The sequence below is a fragment of the Balaenoptera musculus genome, chromosome 8 (genome assembly GCF_009873245.2).
Source record: "Balaenoptera musculus isolate JJ_BM4_2016_0621 chromosome 8, mBalMus1.pri.v3, whole genome shotgun sequence".
In the NCBI taxonomy this organism is placed as follows: domain Eukaryota; kingdom Metazoa; phylum Chordata; class Mammalia; order Artiodactyla; family Balaenopteridae; genus Balaenoptera; species Balaenoptera musculus.
In genome coordinates this window covers 19,562,535-19,576,923 of record NC_045792.1, presented here as the reverse complement: position 1 = coordinate 19,576,923, position 14,389 = coordinate 19,562,535, and positions in this window count along the sequence as shown.

Below are 14,389 nucleotides of genomic sequence, written 5' to 3'. Positions count from 1 at the left end.
ATTTCTAATTTTTTCACTCCCCAGGAGCAGCCATTTTAAACTTTTATAGCTGTTTCTATTAGTATTTCCCTATATATTTCTTTCCCCCAAAACATGCTTATACAGCTAATGCTTAATTTTTAGTTTTAGATGTTATCTCTTTAATTTCTACCATGGAAGATGAAGATCTTTAAAGCTGCTCCCTTTTTAACTATGCATATAATTTTGTTAGGTCAATATTCTGTGTTTGCACTATTATGTCCATATAAATATAATTTACAGATAAGCCATGAGTTTAACCTTCCTGGTAAAACTTGCTCTTTCCCCTAAAATTAATAATTGGGTTTTTTCTTACATTGACTTTCAACTAAGGGTACCCACCACCTCCAATTCCAGGCTTTCTGCAGTTCTGCAGTGTGAAGCAACTTGCCTCTTGGCTTCCTTGACTTCATAGGTTTTTACCTTTCTTGCTTCTGCTAAGCCAGTTAACACTGGTCTGTTTGCTTTCCAGCCTCCAAAATTTTTTGCCCAATTTTTGTTTCTGGATTTTTTTTGTCCTTGTGGATTTTTGGCTATGTTAAATAGTATTTTAGGAGAGAGTAAAGGTAAAGGAATCTATTCAATCCACTCTCTAATAAAACTATATTGCTGAATATTTTAAATATAATGAGCTGTATCATTTTTATGAAGACAATATGCTTTATGAAGAAAAGTTATTTAGTTGAAAAGAAAAAATATTCCTTTACATCTTCCTGTAATTCTCTCAGAGTTAAGGTCAAGTTTCTCAGCATGTCATGGGAGACCCCTTCTGAACTGGTCCTCTCTCTACACGCCCTCACCTACCACCTCAGCAGGACGACTGGAGAAGAAACCATGGGCCAGGGTCTTTCAGGTTACCCATGAGATAGATGAGAATTCACTTTACCAATGCTATTGCTGCCCCTAATTTCTCTGTGCCTGTCTTCTTTTTTGTAAGATAGGAACCATGCATGACATTTATCACATTGAATATGTTTTATCAGATCAGGCCAGGAAATCTATGCTACATTGTGAAAAGTGGCCTTTTTAGAAAAAGGCTTCTATAGAAACACTAAAGTATTGTCAACTGGGTAGCTTACCTTAAGTCTTACCTAGATGACAGCATTTCCAGTTCTTTATACTGACATAAGTGTTTCATCGCTCACTGTGGGTTAAGTTGAATTGCCGGTTCCCCACCCACTGTGTCAAAACAAAAGCAACTTAAAAGGAGAAGGCAAGGGACAGAGCATAGACTTTGAAACCGCAGAATCTTAAACGTCATTTAAGTTTCAATCTTTATCCTTTCCTGCTTAATGGAAGCGGAGATTCAGAAGGTGAGGTCCTTCTTCTCAAACCTTTCAAATGAATCTAAAAGAACCAGTCAAATGAGAGCTGCTCAATTCTTAAAGGGTAAAAGTTGCTATTTAGCCATAGAACAACTTCACTGCTGTTTGAACATTTGTACTTATAATGTGACTGAACAGGAAGGACATGGAAACTGAGCTCTCCATGGATTTATATGCCAATGTAAACCCTGCACCCAGAAAGCATGCTAGACGCAGTGTGTCGATTCTTGAGGTGTGTCTTTCACAATAATCTCAATTACACCGTGAAAATTATCTATAATACACAAGACCCACCTCAAATGAAAAACTTCCTGATGAGACAATGAACATACATTGGCTTGTTTGCTTGGGACAAGCCTATAACCACAATGAAAATGAGCCTGCTACTAGGAAAAAATTAGAACACCCATGAGTTAAGAAGGCAAATGTTATCAAGCAGATCTTTCAAGCTGGTGGTCTTGAACCCTTGGGAACCTTGAACACAGGTCTTTAAAATTTCATATTTTCATTTCAACGATAGTCTAAAAAAATTAATATAAGCACTATAAGACTAATATTTTTAAAATATTAAGCAGGTTATATTTTTGTTTTCCTAATTAATCATGTTCCCCAGTACCCTACTATCATTCATGCTAAGCCAGATGGAAGCCCCAGGGAAGAAGGTACAAACTAGAAGAAAATTCCATAAATGGGGAGGATATGATAGAGGGCAAAGTAATCCTACTTCAAGATTAGGAAGGGAAGCAGAAGCCCTCTGAAAAGGGAAGGAGATGGAAGAAATGGGGCAAGAGGTCAGAAACTATTGTGTCCTTCTCATTGATCTCCCAAACCTCACTCCTCCTTGTTCCTTTCTTCTCCATTCAAATTGCTTCTTCCTGGAGTAAACCCTTTAGGAGCTCTTTTAGCAAGGATCTGTGAGTGGTAAGTTTTCTCACTTTTGTCTTAAAGTATATTTATTTTACCTTATTTTAGCCTTCCAACTGAATGATAATTTTGCTGGGGATAGAATTCTAAGTTGACAGATTTGAAACTTCTATTCGATTAATTCTGAACTTGTTCAGTTCTGTTGGAGTCTATTGTCATTTTAACTAATGTTCACTTTTAGTGTAATTTTTTTAAAAATCCCTGGTTGTTTTAATATTTTCTTTTATTTAAGTGTTCTGTAATTCTTTGTCCTGAGCATTCATGTCTTTCATTAATTCAAGAAAATTCTCAGTCATTATCTTTTGAAACACTGCCTCCCTTTCACTCTCCAGTCTCTCCTTGGAAATTCCTATTAGATAGACTACGGACATCTCCCTTCTTTCTTCCATGTCTCTTAAACTCTCTTTCATGTTTTCCATTTCTTAAATAAACCCTTTGAGATTCACATACTGTATACGTTTCCTGAGATCTATATCTTAGATCATGAATTCTCTATTTAGGGAATTAAGGTTTCAAGTTACAACTATATTTTTCAATTTTTATTTTTAGAAGTTCTGTTTTTTAAAGCTTGCCTTTTATAGTATTTCATTTTCCAATGCTTTCTATTTTTTCTTATCTCTTAAACTATTTTAAACATTTGTATTTTGTAGTGCTGTAAGCTGAAGTTTGGGGGAGGGACGTTTTGAGAATGTATCAATCTGCTGTTTATTGAATCTGATAACTTTCACACATGGTGAATTGTTTCCTCCTTTGTTTTGTAATTTTTAAAATGTGGGTTTATCTTCAGTGGGAATTTTTTTCAGTGAAGACTTGGATTTGGAAGTACCCTCCAAAGTAGATTATTTGTTTATTTGATTTTTGTTTTTTCCAGGCTGCTGAGTGGTACCACCAATGGGGACAAGTTTTTACATTAACTTTTTCATTTCGGGAGTGGGGGCAGGGCAGTTTTTCCTGGACCATGCTGGAAGTTCCAAACCTATACATGGAGAAAACTTGGAATTTTTGATTTGTTGTTTTTTTTTTTTCATACCTAAAGACCTAAGCATTGACAAATTCCCTTTGAGTCTCCCTGAGACAGTGGGGAGAGTTTTTCTAGTCCCTCTTTCACAGAGATACATCCCTTTCAGTGTCCCTGCATAGGTTTAAAATCCATGTCCCTAAATAATAGCATTAATTTCTAAGTGTGAAAATTACCTCTGCTCACCAGGGCCACTATATGGTGCGCTATGTGTTCAAAGTAGTACTCATGTTTAATTCTTTTACCAAAGTCAAACTTCTTTTTTTGGAGAGATAGTTCACAATTAAAAGACATTTCATAGAAAAGTCAATCCATCAAGACTTTCATTTGTTTGTAGAAAGCAATGTGATGCAAGGGAGTTATGAACTATTTTGATTGTTATAGGCCAATGAGAGAAAAAAAAAAACCACAAGAAGCAAAGATAATACATGAATGATGTGTTCAATCCAAGTGGAGCCTTCATGTATAAATTAGGGAAAGTTTTACGAGTGGTACAAATAAAGACATGTGGTGGAAGAACTGAACTGAGTCATCACACAGCAAATGCTATAAAGGGCATGTCGTCATAAAAGAGCAGTGTGTTACATAAATTCCATCTTTGTACACAGACGCTTTCAAGAGTTCATGACCATTATGTGTAGTGGTAAACATGCAATGAAAAGTTTCTTTTTTTTTTCTTGAATTTTATTTTATTCATTTTTTTACACAGCAGGTTTTATTAGTTATCCATTTTATACATATTAGTGTATACATGTCAATCACAATCTCCCAATTCATTACATCACCACCACCCCCCTGGCCACTTTCCCCCTTGGTGTCCATACGTTTGTTCTCTAGATCTGTGTCTCAGTTTCTGCCCTGCAAACCAGTTCATCTGTACCATTTTTCTAGGTTCCACATATATACGTTAATGTATGATATTTCTTTTTCACTTTCTGACTTACTTCACTCTGTATGACAGTCTCTACATCTATCCACGTTTCTACAAATGACCCAGTTTTGGTCCTTTTTATGGCTGAGTAATATTCCATTGTATATATGTACCACATCTTCTTTATCCATTCGTCTGTCGATGGGCATTTAGGTTGTGTCCATGTCTGGTATTGTAAATAGTGCTGCAATGAACATTGGAGCACATGACCCTTTTTTTTTTTTTTTTTTTTAGTTTTTTTTTTTTTTTTTTTTTTTTATGGCTGTGTTAGGTCTTCGTTTCTGTGCGAGGGCTTTCTCCAGTTGCGGCAAGCGGGGGCCACTCTTCATCGCAGTGCGCGGGCCTCTCACTATCGCAGCCACTCTTGTTGCGGAGCACAGGCTCCAGACGCGTAGGCTCAGTAGTTGTGGCTCATGGGCCTAGTTGCTCCGCGGCATGTGGGATCTTCCCAGACCAGGGCTCGAGCCCGTGTCCCCTGCATTGGCAGGCAGACTCTCAACAACTGCGCCACCAGGGAAGCCCCAACCCTTTTTGAATTATGGTTTTCTCTGGGTATATGCCCAGTAGTGGGATTGCTGGGTCATATGGAATTCTATTTTTAGTTTTTTTTAAGGAACCTCCATACTGTTCTCCACAGTGGTTGTATCAATTTACATTCCCACCAACAGTGCAAGAGGGTTCCCTTTTCTCCACACACTATCCAGCATTTCTTGTTTGTAGATTTTCTGATGATGCTCACTCTGACTGGTCTGAGGTGATACCTCATTGAAGTTTTGATTTGCATTTCTCTAATAATTAGTGATGTTGAGCAGCTTTTCATGTGCTTCTTGGCCATCTGTATGTCTTTGGAGAAATGTCTATTTAGGTCTTCTGCCCATTTTTGGATTGGGTTGCTTGTTTTTTTAATATTGAGCTGCATGAGCTGTTTCTATATTTTGGAGATTAATCCTTTGTCCATTGATTCGTTTGCAAATATTTTCTCCCATTCTGAGGGTTGTCTTTTCGTCTTGTTTGTAGTTTCCTTTGCCTTGCAAAAGCTTTTAAGTTTCATTAGGTTCCATTTGCTTATTTTTGTTTTTATTTCCATTACTCTAGGAGGTGGATCAAAAAAGATCTTGCTGTGATTTATGTCAAAGAGTGTTCTTCCAAGAGTTTTATAGTGTCTGGTCTTACATTTAGGTGTCTAATCCATTTTGAGTTTATTTTTGTGTATGCTGTTAGGGAGTGTTCTAATTTCATTCTTTTACATGTAGCTGTCCAGTTTTCCCAGCACCGCTTATTGAAGAGACTGTCTTTTCTCCATTGTATATCCTTGCCTCCTTGGTCATAGATTAGTTGACCATAGATGTATGGGTAGATTAGTTGACCATAGATGTGTGGGTTTATCTCTGGGCTTTCTGTCCTGTTCCATTGATCTATATTTCTGTTTTTGTGCCAGTACCATTTGTCTTGATTACTGTAGCTTTGTAGTATAGTCTGAAGTCATGGAGTCTGATACCTCCAGCTCCGTTTTTTTCCCACAAGACTGCTTTGGCTATTCGGGGTCTTTTCTGTCTTCATACAAATTTTAACATTTTTTGTTCTAGTTCTGTAAAAAATGCTATTGGTAATTTGATAGGGATTGCATTGAATCTGTAGATTGCTTTGGGTAGTATAGTCATTTTCAAATTATTGATTCATCCAATCCAAGAACATGGTATATCTCTCCATCTGTTTGTATCACCTTTAATTTCTTTCATCAGTGTCTTGTAGTTTTCTGCATACAGGTCTTTTGTCTCCCTAGGTAGGTTTCTTCCTAGGTATTTTATTCTTTTTGTTGCAATGGTAAATGGGAGTATTTCCTTAATTTCTCTTTCAGACTTTTCATCATTACTATATAGGAATGCAAGAGATTTCTGTGTATTAATTTAGTATCCTGCAACTTTACCAAATTCATTGATTAGCTCTAGTAGTTTTCTGGTGGCATCTTTAGGATTCTCTATGTATAGTATCATATCATCTGCAAACAGTGACAGTTTTACTTCTTCTTTTCCAATTTGTATTCCTTTTATTTCTTTTTCTTCTCTGATTGCCGTGGCTAGGACTTCCAAATCTATGTTGAATAAGAGTGGTGAGAGTGGACATCCTGTCTTCTCCTGATCTTTGAGGAAATGCTTTCAGTTCTTCACGATTGAGAATGATGTTTGCTGTGGGTTTGTCATATATGGCCTTTATTATGTTGAGGTAGGTTCCCTCTATCCCCACTTTCTGGAGAGTTTTTATCATAAATGGGTGTTGAATTTTGTCAAAAGCTTTTTCTGCATCTATTGAGATGATCATATGGTTTTTATTCTTCAATTTGTTAATATGGTGTATAACATTGATTGATTTGCGTATATTGAAGAATCCTTGCATTCCTGGGATAAATCCCACTTGATCATGGTGTATGATCCTTTTAATGTGTTGTTGGATTCTGTTTGCTAGTATTTTGTTGAGGATTTTTGCATCTATGTTCATCATTGATATCGGTCTGTAATTTTCTTTTTTGTAGTATCTTTGTCTGGTTTTGGTATCAGGGTGATGGTGGCCTCATAAAATGAGTTTGGGAGTGTTCCTTCCTCTGCAATTTTTTGGAAGAGTTTGAGACGGATGGGTGTTAGCTCTTCTCTAAAGTTTGTTAGAATTCACCTGTGAAGCCATCCGGTCCTGGACTTTTGTTTGTTGGAAGATTTTTAATCACAGTTTCAATTTCATTAATTGTGATTGGTCTGTTCATATTTTCTGTTTCTTCCTGGTTCAGTCTTGGAAGGTTATACTTCTCAAAGAATTTGTCCATTTATTTCCAGGTTGTACGTTTTATTGGCATAGAGTTGCTTGCAGTAGTCTCTTAGGATGCTTTATATTTCTGTGGTGTCTGATGTAACTTCTCCTTTTTCATTTCTAATTTTATTGATTTGAGTCTTCTCCCTCTTTTTCTTGATGAGTCTGGCTAATGGTTTATCAATTTTGTTTATCTTCTCAAAAAACAGTTTTTAATTTTATTGATCTTTGCTATGGTTTTCTTTGTTTCTATTTCATTTATTTCTGCTCTGACCTTTATAATGTCTTTCCTTCTACTAACTTTGGGTTTTGTTTGTTCTTCTTTCTCTAGTTCCTTTAGGTGTAAGGTTAGATTGTTTATTTGAGATAATTCTTGTTTCATGAGGTAGGCTTGTACTGCTATAAACTTCCCTCTTAGGACTGCTTTTGCTGCATCCCATAGGTTTTGGATCATCGTGTTTTTGTTGTAATTTGTCTCTAGGTATTTTTTGATTTCCTCTTTGATTTCTTCAGTGATCTCTTAGTTATTTAGTAATGTATTATTTCACCTCCATGTGTTTGTGCTTTTTACAGTTTTTTTCCCTGTAATTCATTTCTAATCTCATAGCGTTGTGGTCAAAAAAGATGCTTGATATGATTTCAACTTTCTTAAATTTACTGAGGCTTGATTTGTGACCCAAGATGTGATCTATCCTGGAGAATGTTCCCTGTGCACTTGAGAAGAAAGTGTAATCTGCTGTTTTTGGATGGAATGTCCTATATATATCCATTAAATCTATCTGGTCTATTGTGTCATTTAAAGCTTCTGTTTCCTTATTAATTTTCCGTTTGGATGATCTGTCCATTGGTGTAAGTGAGGTGTTAAAGTCCCCTACTATTATTGTGTTACTGTCGATTTCCTCTTTTATATTTGTTAGCAGTTGCCTTATGTATTGAGGTGCTCCTATGTTGGGTGCATATATATTTACAATTGTTATATCTTCTTCTTGGATTGTTCCCTTGGTCATTATGTAGTGTCCTTCCTTGTCTCTTGTAACATTCTTTATTTTAAACTCTATTTTATCTGATATGAGTATTGCTGCTCCAGCTTTCTTTTGATTTCATTTGCATGGAATATCTTTTTCCATCTCCTCACTTTCAGTCTGTATGTATCCCTAGGTCTGAAGTGGGTCTCTTGTAGACAGCATACATATGGGTCTTGTTTTTGTATCCATTCAGCGAGCCTGTGTCTTTTGGTTGGAGCATTTAATCCATTCACGTTTAAGGTAATTATTGATATATATGTTCCTATGACAATTTTCTTAATTGTTATGGGTTTGTTTTTGTAGGTCCTTTTCTTCTCTTGTGTTTCCCACTTAGAGAAGTTCCTTTAGCATTTGTTGTAGAACTGGTTTGGTGGTGCTGAATTGTCTTAGCTTTTGCTTGTCTGTAAAGCTTTTGATTTCTCCATTGAATCTGAATGAGGTCCTTGTCGGGTAGAGTAATCTTGGTTGTAGGTTCTTCCCTTTCATCACTTTAAATATAGCATGCCACTCCCTTCTGCCTTGTAGAGTTTCTGCTGAGAAATCAGCTGTTAACCTTATGGGAGATCCCTTGTATGTTATTTGTCATTTTTCCCTTCTGCTTTCAATAATTTTTTTGTCTTTAATTTTTGTCAATTTGATTACTATGTGTCTCAGCGTGTTTCTCCTTGGGTTTATCCTGCCTGGGACTCTCTGTGCTTCCTGGACTCAGGTGGCTATTTCCTTTCCCATGTTAGGAAAGTTTTCGACTATAATCTCTTCAAATATTTCCTCGGGTCCTTTCTCTCTCTCTTCTCCTTCTTGGACCCCTATAATGCGAATGTTGTTGCATTTAATGTTGTCCCAAGGTCTCTTAGGCTGTCTTCATTTCTCTTCATTCTTTTTTCTTTATTCTGTTCCGCAGCAGTGAATTCCACCATTCTGTCTTCCAGGTCACTTATCTGTTCTTCTGCCTCAGTTAATCTGCTATTGATTCCTTCAAGTGTATTTTTCATTTCAGTTATTGTATTGTTCATCTCTGTTTGTTTGTTCTTTAATTCTTCTATGTGTTTTTTCTTTAATTCTTCTAGGTCTTTGTTAAACATTTCTTGCATCTTCTCGATCTTTGCCTCCATTCTTTTTCTGAGGTCCTGGATCATCTTCACTATCATTATTCTGAATTTTTTTTCTGGAAGGATTCCTATCTCCACTTCATTTAGTTGTTTCTCTAGGGTTTTATTTTGTTCCTTCATCTGGTACATATCCCTCTGCCTTTTCATCTTGTCTATCTTTCTGTGAATGTGGTTTTTGTTCCACAGGCTGCAGGATTGTAGTTCTTCTTGCTTCTGCTGTCTGACCTCTGGTGGATGAGGCTATCTAAGAGGCTTGTGTGAGTTTCCTGATGGGAGGGACTGGTGGTGGGTAGAGGTGGGTATTGCTCTGGTGGACAGAGCTCAGTAAAACTTTAATATGCTTGTCTGCTGATGGGTGGGGCTGGGTTCCCTCCCTGTTGGTTGTTTGGCCTGAGGTGACCCAACACTGGAGTCTACCCGGCTCTTTGGTGGGGATAATGGTGGACTCACGTCAAGGAGTACTTCTCAGAACTTCTGCTGACACTGTCCTTGTCCTCACAGTGAGCCACAACCCCCCCCCACCCCGCCTCTGCAGGAGACCCTCACAAACTCATTCTATGAGGCCACCATCACCCTGATACCAAACCAGACAAAGATGCTACAAAAAATGAAAATTACAGACCAATATCACTGACGAATATAGATTGAAAAATCCTCGACAAAATACTAGCAAACAGAATCCAACAGCATATTAAAAGGATCATACACCATGATCAAGTGTGATTTATCCCAGTGATGCAAGGATTCTTCAATATACGCAAATCAATCAATGTGATACACCATATTAACAATTTGAAGAAGAACAATATGATCATCTCAATAGATGCAGTAAAAACTTTTGACAAAATTCAACACTCATTTATGATAAAAACTCTCCAGAAAGTGGACATAGAGGGAACCTACTTCAACATAATAAAGGCCATATATGACAAACCTACAGCAAACATCATTCTCAATTGTGAAGAACTGAAAGCATTTCCTCAAAGATCAGGAGAAGACAAGGATGCCCACTCTCACCACTCTTATTCAACATAGATTTGGAAGTCCTAGCCACGGCAATCAGAGAAGAAAAAGAAATAAAAGGAATACAAATTGGAAAAGAAGAAGTAAAACTGTCACTGTTTGCAGATGACATGATACTATACATAGAGAATCCTAAAGATGCCACCAGAAAACTACTAGAGCTAATCAATGAATTTGGTAAAGTTGCAGGATACTAAATTAATACACAGAAATCTCTTACATTCCTATATAGTAATGATGAAAAGTCTGAAAGAGAAATTAAGGAAATACTCCCATTTACCATTGCAACAAAAAGAATAAAATACCTAGGAAGAAACCTACCTAGGGAGACAAAAGACCTGTATGCAGAAAACTACAAGACACTGATGAAAGAAATTAAAGGTGATACAAACAGATGGAGAGATATACCATGTTCTTGGATTGGAAGAATCAATAATGTGAAAATGACTATACTACCCAAAGCAATCTACAGATTCAATGCAATCCCTATCAAATTACCAATGGCATTTTTTACAGAACTAGAACAAAAAATCTTAAAATTTGTATGAAGACAGAAAAGACCCCAAATAGCCAAAGCAGTCTTGTGGGAAAAAAACGGAGCTGGAGGTATCAGACTCCATGACTTCAGACTATACTACAAAGCTACAGTAATCAAGACAAATGGTACTGGCACAAAAACAGAAATATAGATCAATGGAACAGGACAGAAAGCCCAGAGATAAACCCACACATCTATGGTCAACTAATCTATGACCAAGGAGGCAAGGATATACAATGGAGAAAAGACAGTCTCTTCAATAAGCGGTGCTGGGAAAACTGGACAGCTACATGTAAAAGAATGAAATTAGAACACTCCCTAACAGCATACACAAAAATAAACTCAAAATGGATTAGACACCTAAATGTAAGACCAGACACTATAAAACTCTTGGAAGAACACTCTTTGACATAAATCACAGCAAGATCTTTTTTGATCCACCTCCTAGAGTAATGGAAATAAAAACAAAAATAAGCAAATGGAACCTAATGAAACTTAAAAGCTTTTGCAAGGCAAAGGAAACTACAAACAAGACGAAAAGACAACCCTCAGAATGGGAGAAAATATTTGCAAACGAATCAATGGACAAAGGATTAATCTCCAAAATATAGAAACAGCTCATGCAGCTCAATATTAAAAAAACAAGCAACCCAATCCAAAAATGGGCAGAAGACCTAAATAGACATTTCTCCAAAGACATACAGATGGCCAAGAAGCACATGAAAAGCTGCTCAACATCACTAATTATTAGAGAAATGCAAATCAAAAGTACAATGAGGTATCACCTCAGACCAGTCAGAGTGGGCATCATCAGAAAATCTACAAACAAGAAATGCTGGATAGTGTGTGGAGAAAAGGGAACCCTCTTGCACTGTTGGTGGGAATGTAAATTAATACAGCCACTATGGAGAACAGTATGCAGGTTTTCTAAAAAGCTAAAAATGGAATTACCATATGACCCAGCAATCCCACTACTGGGCATATACCCAGAGAACACCGTAATTCAAAAAGACACATACACTCCAATGTTCATTGCAGCACTATTTTCAATAGCCAATAGCTATGGAAGCAAGCTAATGCCCATCAACAGACAAATGGATAAAGAAGATGTGGTACACATATAGAATGGAATATTACTCAGCCATAAAAAGGAACGAAACTGGGTCATTGTAGAGATGTAGACGGCTCTACAGACTGTCATACAGAGTGAAGTAAGTCAGAAAGAGAAAAACAAATATCGTATATTAACGCATATATGTGGAACCTAGAAAAATGGTACAGATGGACCGGTTTGCAGGGCAGAAATTGAGACACAGATGTAGAGAACAAACGTATGGACACCAAGGGGGAAATGTGGTGGGGGTGGGGGTGGTGGTGTGATGAATTGGGAGATTGGGATTGACATATATACACTAATACCTATTAAGTGGATAACTAATAACAGCCTGATGTATAAAAAAAAATAAAATTCAAAAAAAATTAAAAAAAGAATTAGTTCCAGGTGCTATGGTAAAGGTCTGTATGGGTAGAGTGAGGCTTGAGAGAGGGTGTCATCAGGCAGGGATGAATCACATGGGGAGGGTCAGGAAAGTGTTCATATGCAAAGTGAGCTGAGCCTTTAGAATGAAACTCTTGTCTTTAAAATGTTTAAAATCAACAAGTTTACAATCTCATTAGAGATTCCAAATTTAAAATGCATGAAAAAATAGTGAATAATTTGGCATTAAGTTGTGTGGGACTGATTAACAGATCTAAAAGCTTTTGGAGAAGTAGGGCAGGTAAGTTGGAGTAGGTGCATAGGGAAGGTGTAAAGGAAGTAAAGTTGAGCCAAGCCTTAAGATGAGCAGGATATAGATAAGTACAGTGGAGTAGATGGGTGAGCACAAGGCAGGGAAAGAGTCTAAGCAGACAGAGACCATAATGAAACCATCTGACTGGGGCAGGTTTGGAGGGATAACAAGGTCAGATCAAGATGGGGCTTTAGAAGTAGGCAGTTTGGGGATTGACGTAGAAGGTGATGTCCTTTCTCACATATTCCTGATCCTAGAGGAGTGGGATAGGGAGGGTGGGAGGGAGACGCAAGAGGGAGGGTATATGGTGATATATGTATACGTATAGCTGATTCACATTATTATATAGCAGCAACTAACACAACAATGTAAAGCAATTACACTCTAATAAAGATGTTAATAAAAAAGATCATTGCTCTCTATCCAGCTGCTACTATTAAAAACCAAACTGATGAGTATCTCTCTAGCTGGGAGGCTGGGCAGGAGGTTGTCAGGTTTACCAAATACTAAAGATGAAAATGGCTGCTTGGAGCTGGCTGAAGGAGCCTGTAAAACAACCCGTTGAGAATTATTTTTACTTTAAAAGCACTAAGTTTATAGTCCCACAGAAAGTGCCTGTGTGGTTTCCAGGGCAACCCCAATGCCTTATAAATTTCTCAGTATAAAACTTCAATATAAAAATTTCTCAATCATATTCCCCTTTGTGCCATAACCCAGGGCTGAAACATGCCTGGGTGCTGATGTCCAGGGCGGTCATTCAAGGTTCTGAACACAGCCTCTACTTCTGTCTCCCCTTTGCTCTGGCCATCTTATCTAGTCTCAGGATTTTGACAATCATCTTTAAGCAGATGACTTCCTAATCTACTTCTCCATCCGTGTGTCAAGAATTTCTGGTCCCACATTTTTCACTTTTGCTCAGTACCTCCATGTGGGTAAATTGCAGGTACCTCAAACTCTTTATGTCTAAAACTGAATTCCTAATCTTTTTACAAGCCTTCTGCTTCTCCTATAATCAAAAAGACTACTCTCCTTTCAGACACTTCTCTTGAAACCTTGCATCATCTTTGTGCCTCTTTCTTTCTTAACTCTCGTATCTAATGAGTTACCAAGTCCAGCCAATACCTTTGGACTCCAAGCCTCTTTTCTATTCCCAATTCCACTGCTTTAGTTCTGGTCCTCCTTCCCCTTTCTCCTGCATCAGCATTCCAACCCAACAGTGCCCCTTGCTACCATCCTCACTCTACTCGTTCTTACCTACTGCTGCCAGAATCGTCATCCCAATATTCAGCTTCAACTTTTTCGTTGTCATCCTTAAAACCTGTGTTGACTCCATACACAGTGGAGTCCAGATTCTTCAGCATGGCATTCATAGTCAGAGCTCAGCCTTATTTACTCTTTCCATGTCCTATGCCCTACCTCAGTGGTTTTTCAACTCTTTTAATTATTGTCCCCCAAGGTGTCTTTTAAGGGTTTTATTTTTTTCTTAATCGTTCCTCTCATGAAATTTTAATGCCATAGGTATACTGTCTGTTTATATACTGGGTGTATATCTGTACTTTCCATTTAAAAAGTAAGATGTTTTTACCCTCCAAGAACCAATTTTTGCTCCACTAGGGGCAATATTGCCCCTATTTAGAATTCATACTCTAGCCAAAACACATCTTTTACCAATCCCTGAATATGCCCCTGTATTTCCTAGCTTCCAAGTTTTTACTCACTTTGGCCATTAGCCAGAGGAGTAGAGGGATTATGAGAAGATTCCTAGAGTGTACTTCTGCTACTCTGTGCACTGTTCCCCTTGCCTAGAATAGACTCACATATCTCCTCCCACTACCCTCTATTTCTTCCTATTGAAATATGACTCTTCATGTTGCAACCCAAATACCATT